The following is a 9721-nucleotide window of genomic DNA, read 5'->3' on the forward strand; positions in this document are numbered from 1 at the left end:
TGAGCCCTCACCCCAAAGCCTCTGGACTTCAGGACAAGGACGGCCCCATGCGGTCAGTGGCCTGGCAGGGAGCAGTGTCACAAGGCCATGAGCCACACTGAGAAGTGTCCACTGGAAACACACATCCGTCAGGCCTGGCTCAGTCATAGGAGATGCTGGTTCCCATCGAGGCTCTGCCACTCACTGGCTGTGCCCCCTTGACCATGTCAGGTAACTCTTCCAAGCTTCAGTCTCCTTGCTTATGAACTGAAGAAGCTGCTCTCAGGATGTTTCATTCGGTTCTTAGGGGGAATGTGACCTCACGGGTTCCCTCACATTGATCTGTATTTTGGGCATTTGTCTTATTCTCTCCAAATTCACAACATTAAGAACTTTTCAAAATTCATCTTTGCTTCTCTTCACAAGCCTAGCTAGCATAATGATTTCCATGAAGTCATAATAATAACTATTTATTATGCCCCAAACTCCATGTTAAGCCTTAACTGCATTATCTAGTCACCACAGCTCTGAGGAAACTTCTATCCATATTATTCAGAGAAACAAGCAAAGTTTTAGGAAATTTGATTTATTCAGTGCAGCAGGGCTGTTAGGTGCAGGCTGGGTGTCAGAACCCAGCTCATATAACTAGAGACAGAGCTTTAAATACTAATAGATATTCATTAAATTGAGATCAGTGAAAGCCAAATGTCAGCCATGTTTATTAGTAGTAACATAGGATCACTGCTCTTAAAGCCTGGAGCAGATCAACAGATGTTTATATCCCCTGGGATAAATCGTTGTCCTCTGGAAAGAGGGGAGGAAGAAGACAAACCCAGAAGTGCTCTGACAAGTCAAATCTTGTACAGTGTCAGGGAAAAAAATCTCAATTGGCAAGTCCACCATCATGGCCAGCAAGAAACCCTGCCACTGAGACAACCACGGAGCTCAGGAAGCACATTCCAGCTCAATGCTCCCAACAAAGACCGTAGACATCAATGACCACACATGGGCAGATACTTGGGAACCAAGACTTGATCAAAATGGCAAATATTTGCTGAAAAGACATTTCCTGTGACTCAGATCAAAGGTCAAACTACAGCCCTGGCCGGTGTGGCTCAGTTAGTGGAGCATGGTCCCATGCACCAAAAGGTCGCCAGTTCAATTCCCGGTCAGGGCACAAGCTCAGGTTGGGCAGGGATACATGCTGGAGGCAACCAATTGATGTTTCTCTCCCTCCCCCTCCTTTTCTCTGTCTCTAAAACAGTGGTTCTCAACCATCTGGCCCTTTAAATACAGTTCCTCATGTTGTGACCCAACCATAAAATTATTTTCATTGCTATTTCCTAACCGTAATGTTGCTACTGTTATGAATCGTAATGTAAATATCTGATATGCAGGACAGTCTTAGGCGACCCCTGTGAAAGGGTCGTTCAACTGCCAAAGGGGTTGTGACAGCTGCTCTAAAATCAATATAAACATATAATTTTTTAAAGAAGTCAAACTACATGGCATAGTTCAAAAAAAGGACAAACTGTCCATGTTTATGCAATATCTCAAGAAGCAGAGAAATAAAAGAAAATCTGATCATGCCATCCAGATGTGCTCACATTTTCAAAAAATTGATATACCAAAATTAAAACTCCTAAAATAATTCAGTAAAGAGCACTAATCCATATTGCAAAAAGAACTCTTACCTTGCAAAAAGGATTCACCACAGATTTCATTTCTTCCTTCATTCAACAAATATTTACTAAGTGCTCATTATGTGCTATCATCTATATCAGGCCTTATTTTTCTCTTTTCATTTGGATTTTTATTGTCCTCTTTGTCCATAGCACTTTATCACCATTGGTCCATAAAAGGCCCCTCTCTTATTTATTCATTCATTCTTTTGTTTATTCATCGTTCATTCATTCATTCATTCATTCACTTTTCTGTGTACCTTCCATGCATATTCTTTTTCCCCCCCACTAATTTATGGGAGAAGAGGGTTGTTTGTTTTATTTATTTACATTTTTATTGATTTCAGAGAGGAAGGGAGAGGGAGAGAGAGGTAGAAACAACAATGATGAGAGAGAATCATTGATCGGCTGCTTCCTGCACACCCCCTACTGGGGATTGAGCCTGCAACCCGGGCATGTGCCCTTGACTGAAATCAAACCTGGGACCCTTCAGTCCACAGGCCAATGCTCTATCTACTGAGCCAAACCGGCTACGGCCATGCATATTCTTTTTCCTGTTTCCATTCACCTCTAATAATCACCTGTCATTTCAATCAAAGCAACGATTTTCATCTGGATGATGTTAAATCTTTTATTTGTAAATAAAATATATTCGTAACCTGTTCTTGTAAAATCTGTATGGTTTTGCACTCCTGGATTTTTAATTGATGTAGGTGCTATAGTGTTAGCTCATACTGCTTCTTATCCCATCACTGTGTTGTAAGATCCATCCACATTGCTATGCATTCTTTCCGTCATTTCTAAACACTTGAAAGTTTTTCATGGAATGCAAGCACTGCCTTTTACATAACCAGATTCCTTCCAACTCTCCTTCCACAAAGCAAAGCATCAATAAACATGCTGCTATGTACCCTTGTACAGAGGCATGTGAAAACTTCCTTGGGGTTACATGCACAGAGGTAGATCTCCTAGGTCAAAGAATATGCATAAATGTGGGCTGACTGAATGCAGCCACATTGCTCTCCAGGCTCCCTGCAGCAGCTCATGGAGCTTCCCGTGTCACCACCAGACTTGGCATCAGCAGCTTTCTAATTATTGCCAGCCTCATAGGCATGTGATAGTTCACTGTTGTTTCACTTTACGTTACTAACAGCAATAAATTTGAGCATTTCTTCATATGTTTGCTAACCTTCTGGATTTCCTCTTTTCTAAAATTTCTGTTCACTCCTTTGCCAATTTCTCTGCTGAGTTTGCTGTATTTTTCTTATTGATGAGCAGCTTTTTGTATATTCTACAAGTGAAATTCTAGATATCATCAATTTTAATCAATGCAAATTTCTTTTCCTAATCTGTAATCTGTAAACTTCACTCATGGTGTCCTTTTTAAAAATAGATATACTTACATTATGTATATGGGCCTGCCTTTGAATTATATTTCATTTCATTGACTTCATTGTCTGTTCTTGTACCAATACTTTACAGGTTTAATTATTACTTATTACAGTGAATCTTAAAATTTTAGAATAAATTTATCAAGTTCCTAAAAAAATCCAACTGGAATTTTGATTGGTTTTTATTTAATTTACTGATTTCTTTTAGGAGGGTTGGTATCGTTATAAGAGTAATTTGGCCCCTCTAAGCATGGGCTAGCTCTCCATCTCCTGAGATCATATTCTATGTTCTTTACTAGTAGAGTTTTAAAATTTTCTCCATGGAAGTGTAGTGTTAGTAAGTTAATTCTTACTTTCTTACTTAATTACTTACTTTTGACATTGTGAATAGTCCCTCACTTTTTATTATATTTTCAAGTTGGTTATTGTTGGTGTAAAAAAAATTCTGAAATTCTAATATTTGTGAGTTTATCTTATTTTTGGCAAATTTGTTGACCTCTCTTATTAGTTTTAATAGTTTGTCCATTGGTTATGATGATCTTTCTATGTAGATGATCATCTCTTCTGAAAACCACGCCAGTTTTATCTTTTCCCTTCCAATCCTACATCTCTAATTCTTTCATTTCCTTACAGTTTTATCCAGTCCTATGATAAATGGTGATAGTGGGGATTTTTGTCTTATCCTTGTCTTGAAGTTACAATGAAGATAAATACCTAACATTTTTAAAAAATATGAAATATGTAAAATTAAAACTGCTCATGAACAGTCAAACTGTAGAGATAAAGAAAAACTAACACCTGTACACGTTATAATGCAATTCAAAAACAACTAATACAAAGAGGAAATTCTAGAAGCTTACTGGGGGCAAAAAGTATATTAATAGCTGAGGAAAAGAACTGTATTGATGGTATACTTCTCAACAGAAAAAAAAACCAGAATGCAAACTGACAATTAAGAAATATTTTTAAGTATTGAAAAGAATATTGAACCTATAAATTTAATATAGACAAACTGTGATTTAAATATTGTAACATAACAAAAATATTCTCAAGCATACAAGGTCTCACATTACAATTGCTTTCAGGGGAAATAAAAAAGGCAATCCAGGAGAATGTTACAAAAAACGTGGGAGCAAAAGGTGGGCAAATATCTGAATAAAGTTTATTATAGGAATTCTCTTAAAGCTGAAAAAAGAAAAATATACATCCACAAGAACCCAGAACAAAATGTATAGAAAATATCCACATTGATTGCACAAGTTCAGGGAACACCATTTTTTTATTTTATTTGTGCAGGAGTGAAATGTGTGGGCCTAAAGGAGATCAAAGGGAAATTTAAATGTAGCAACATTTTTGTTTTATAAAGGGGAAAATGGCTATTAATAAATTTAAGATATTAATAGGGAAAAATAAATGTAAGTTTGAGGTAAAGGGCAACTGCCACTTTTGTTCTTACTACCAGAACAGAAATAGAATGTTTACTTTTTGAGCCAGCTGAAAAAAAAAAAACTGGGTCTTTCTATAAAAACAGGAAAGGGGTATTAAAAATTATATAGTGATTGGAAAATAGAAATAAGATAACAGGATAAGTCTGCATAGTACAGCAACTATAATGAATATAAAAAAATTAAGCTCACCAATTAAAACATACAGATTCCTGGATTGAATTTAAATTTTTAAAAAGATCCAACAATATGTTGACTCTTAGCTATAGTTAAAACAAAAACCAAATCTCAGGTAGTTTTCAAATAAAAGGCTGATTTATTTCTTGATTTCAAAACTAAATAAGGTCAATACAAGAGAAGAAAATTATAGGCCCATTTAATTTATGAAAAATTTAATTTATCAAAAATCCTAAAGAAAAGAATTAGTTTGCTGAGTTCAATGTTATATTAAGAAATAATGTCTGATGATACAATAATAAATAATAATAATAATACATTAAAATAAAGTAGAATTTGTCCTAAGAATAAAAGGATGATTTATTAGAAATTTTATCAATTCACCACACTAAACTGTAGGATAAAAATTATGAATTTACCTCAATCAATGTCTAAACGCTTGATAAAGCCAAACATTTATTTGTAATTAAAAACAAAAATTCCTCTTAGAAAATTAGGACTAGAAGGAAACTTCTTAGCTTGGTAAAGTTTATATACCAACAAGCTATAGTGATGCATATAATGAAGAAATTATAGATAAAATCCCTTTGAGAACAAGTTGATCTTTTACATTTAAATGATTAATTTCTAAATATTTTTCACACAACAATTTTCTGAAACATGCATTAAACACAAAAAAATAAAGCATATAGATTATATCATGTAATTGTGCAAAGTTCCATTCTAGGCTTTAGGGATACAGCAACAAACTAAACAGAAAGTTGTTAGCATCATATAGCCAAATATTTGGTGTTAGGTAGACAAAAAATCCATATGACTTTTCCATAAATGATTTATCATAAATGCAGATATGGACAGACTAGAGCATAGAAAAATTGATGGCCTACAGGTTGAACAACTCCTAGACTATAAAGATTGTCTCTGGATCAGAAATTCAGAACAATTTATAAAGTCAAGTATCTGGAGAAAGATTTCTTGATCATAGAGATGGGGTAGGAGAGAGGGGAGAACCTGGGTAATTTTAAAAGGGGTGGGGGTGGGGAGGCAAATGGATCCTGTGTGCACATATACATTTTTCTTGGCAGACAGTCCACAGAGTTCATGAGAATTGCAAGGTTAAGAACCACTGTTTATTTTAGAGAAATACTATGATATCAAATTGATGTAAAAATTTACAGTTAGAACAGCAATGGGCCCCAGTGATGTGGGTAGACTATCAAATTCCATGGCTGCCTGCAATCTCCCATGTTTCCTTCACACACTAAGTATGATAGTCACTACTAAGTCGGGTAAGTCCATTTGTCACCTCTCCTGCCAATGACTATCACTTCATTCTTCCACAGAATTTGCCTCCGGACAAGGCAGCAGGACATAGTGATGACGTTACTTAATTTAGAGTCAGGAACCTGGTTTGGAACCTGGCTGCACTGCTAGTACTGTGGTCTTGGGCAAATTATTGAAACTCTCCCAGTTTTAGTTTCCTTCTTTTCCAAATAATAGTAATAACAACAATCATAATAGTTGTTATTGTTGCAATGCTGCAGTGTAATAGCCTAGTGTAGAGTCCTCGACACACACTAATTTTCATTGTTTTGTTCCAATCAAGAGACTACATAACTCAATTCCCTTTCTTGTTTTTGTTCTCAAAATTCATGCACAAAGGTCCCTATCCCTTCAAGTTTTGCCAATTTGTACTTTTCCAAAAGAAAAGCAGGTGCCCCTGCCCCCGTCAAAGAAATCGTAGGATCCTGAGCACAACTCATCAATGCCAGCTCCCACCCACCATCTGCAAACATGACTGACAGCTGGTCCTAATTTAGGAGCAGACATAATGGTTGGGATTTCCAGTTTTATTGTGCCTCAAATAGAGGTTATGACTAGGAGCAATTAAAAAGGAAGTCATATTTATTCTGATGAGAGAGAGATTGCACAGGCCGAAGCCGGAGTGGCCTGGACGGGCGCCAGTGCTCAGAAGCTTTATTGTATGTGACAGCTCTGCGCAGGCGGGAGGGGGCCCGCTCTCTGCATGGCTGTCTTTGAATGCCGGCTAATGCTAGACAGGTGAAGTCTAGGCATACTGACAACTCTCTTTAACACAGGCAGCTGGAAAGTGTCCATGTCCCCATTGTGCCAACGAGAAAGCCAAGGGCCAGGTGTCTTTAATCATTATCGATAGCCTAAGACAGCCATAAAAATCCTGGAAGATAGTTTTTAGAAAATAACTTAGTGGTTACTACTTTGATGCCCTTGGAGCTTTGGAGCTTTGGAAAACAGCCTTTGCCAAAGAAAATATCTCTAGGCTATTTTACCCACCCTGTGGTCCTTCGAAGGCAAAGGGGGTTATTTTTTGTGTTTGTGTGGGGGGGGGCGGGGGGAGGAGGTAGGGAGATGTTTTTATTTGTTTGTTTGTTTTGTTTTACTATTATTTGACACCACACCCTGAATAATAGTTTTAACTTGACAGTTTCACCTTCGTGCTGCCAATAATACCTTCCCCCGCAGCCTGCACAGTTGATGGCCACCTTTGGGAGAAATACTCCATGATGCTTCTACAAATGCTTTTGCTCTGTGCTGGGAATTAATTTAGATGTTGAGGGTACCAAGGTGAGGAAGCCACAATCCCTGTGCTCCAGGAATTATCACTGGTGTGGAAAATCTAATTTTAAAAAGATAATGGAAAGTCCCACAAGAATTCCTAGAGTAGTTCCCAGCCAAATTACACAGGATAATGATTATAAAGGGATATTCCTGAGCCCTATCCTCAAAACACGCAACTTTAGGGCCCGGGGCACCATCGCTCGGTATGCAAAGTGGCGGGAGGGTGACTTCTGTGATGGCACTGACGAACCTTCTTTCAAAACTTCCACGGAGTGGGGCACGCAGTGTGAAGGGGTCCTCGCCGCCCAAGGTGCGCCTTGTGCCACCGCGCGCAGTGCCATGCCTGGCTCCCTGACTCAGGGCGCCTGGTGATCTCCTGGAGGTTACAAATGACGTGGTTTCGGAAGCTCCCTTCCTGGTTGGCACTGAAGGTTTACTCAAAGGCAGCACTTACGACCTTTTATTCTGTAGTTCCTGTGGGATTCCCATTGGTTTCCATCTGTATTCTACCCAGGCTGCCCTGCCTGCCTGGAGAGGTCACTTCTGCCTTTCCAGCAACAAAACGGTGTGATGGCTCTTAAAAACAACATCCACTGTGAATGCATCTGAGATGGATATTCACATCATGCCTCTTGCGGAAAAGGTTGCAGAACGGAAAGAGAAGATACGACTAAGGCGCACTCACTTGGGTTCACTGATGAAGATGCAGAAGGAAGTGGCTCCTGACCAATCCAAACCAGGAAACTGACCCAGAACCAGAGCTTGAGTATGAGGGTCAGGCCTTACTGCCATCTTCAAAGACAGGTGCTGGAGAACGATCAACTTCAAGAATGGGCAGGAAGTGTGCTTTATTATGTTTACATCTAGGCTGATTTTCCAAATGATTTGTGAGTCTCTTTATAGAATTCTGTCCAGGTTTCATAGCTAATTTGCCTTCAGAAATTATTTTAGCTTTCTTCTCAGTTTTGTAATAATTTCTGAAAACATCTTTAACTGCATATTTAGGGATTAAGAGGCAATGTGCCATGAATGCTCTGATTTAAAGGTGCATATGAAAATAAAGTTGTACTTAGTGTTGACTACTGGGTCCTACATGGAACAGTTATGTGAATAGTTGTAACCACAATTTAACATTTCATTTAAGTGATAACGTTTGTATATTCTGCATTTTCTCAAGGCTATAGTCAGCTCTGAGTTTTCTTAAAGTGTGTAAATAAATTTCTGTGGGTTTTTTTTGTTGTTGTTGTTGTTTTTAAACTGACTCAGTAGATCTGGAGTAACCCATGACTTGGTCGGTTATTATAGTAAAAAATGTTTAAAAAAATAAAAGGCTTGGCTGGGTGGTTCTGTTGGTTGGAACCTGTACACCAAAGTTACAGGTTTGATCCCAAGTCAGGGCACATACCTAGGTTGTGGATTTAATCTCTGGTTGTGGCACGTATGAAAGGCAACTGATATCTTTCTCTCTCTCTCTCTCTCTCTCTCTCTCTCTCTCTCTCTCTCCCCCCATTCCTTTCTTTAAAAATCAATAAAGATCTTGGATGAGGATTTTTTTTAAAAAGATCCAGGTGGCATAACTTTGAGATTTAGGAAGCACTAACCTAGGCAATCAAGAACTAGTCATCCCTTTTTTCTCAATGTCTCTTTTCCCATCTATCTTCTTTCAACTCTTATTCATTGGAATGCCCCTAGAAAGCCCTGGTTAAGAAGTAAAATAATCTCCAGTTTAAGTGTAGCATGGTAGATCCTTTGTCTAACTAAGCACATAACCATTATTTCCCACACACAGGAGGGAGCTTGGCACCATGAATGCTCTACACCCAGATACAATCCCTTCCCTATAGTCTCCCCTCCCCCCCCACCCCCCCAGCCAAGCACCCAGCCAAGGACTAGTGATCAGGTGACTCTGTGACCTGGCACCCAATCTGCACGCCCATGACTGAAAACACTGAGCTGCACTGCTTCTCTGTATAGCATTCAAAGACCCCCAAGTGATGAGAGACACCAAAACAGTAGACATCAGGGAGGCAGTTGGCCCCTATTCCACTTGGGCTACAGGCTCAAAGGAGTAAAGTGAAGGGAGTTTGTCTGGTGATTGAGGTGATGCATGTCAATCATCTGTCCTGAAAATGCAACAAAGAACCCCCTCCTTTTCCTCTTCCCGAAACACCTAGCCCTCTGGTGACAGGGTTTTCACCAGTGTAGGTCACAATTTTCCAAACACTATGGAAATAAGAAGTTCATTAAAGTCCAAGTCCATTTCCTGGTGAATCAAAAGATTAGTGTACTGCAAAAAGGAGAAGGCTCCAGCATGTCAAGACAAGTCTATTTGCATGCGTGCCATGGTCCTGGGCTACTTTCAGTCACGGGTGGAGCTGTTGGGCGGGCAGCTGGGCTGCTTTTTTTGAACTGCCACTTCTCTAATTTGAAGGGGGAGCAACTTGAATGA

This window comes from Myotis daubentonii, chromosome 9 (assembly GCF_963259705.1).
Source record: "Myotis daubentonii chromosome 9, mMyoDau2.1, whole genome shotgun sequence".
Lineage (NCBI taxonomy): Eukaryota > Metazoa > Chordata > Mammalia > Chiroptera > Vespertilionidae > Myotis > Myotis daubentonii.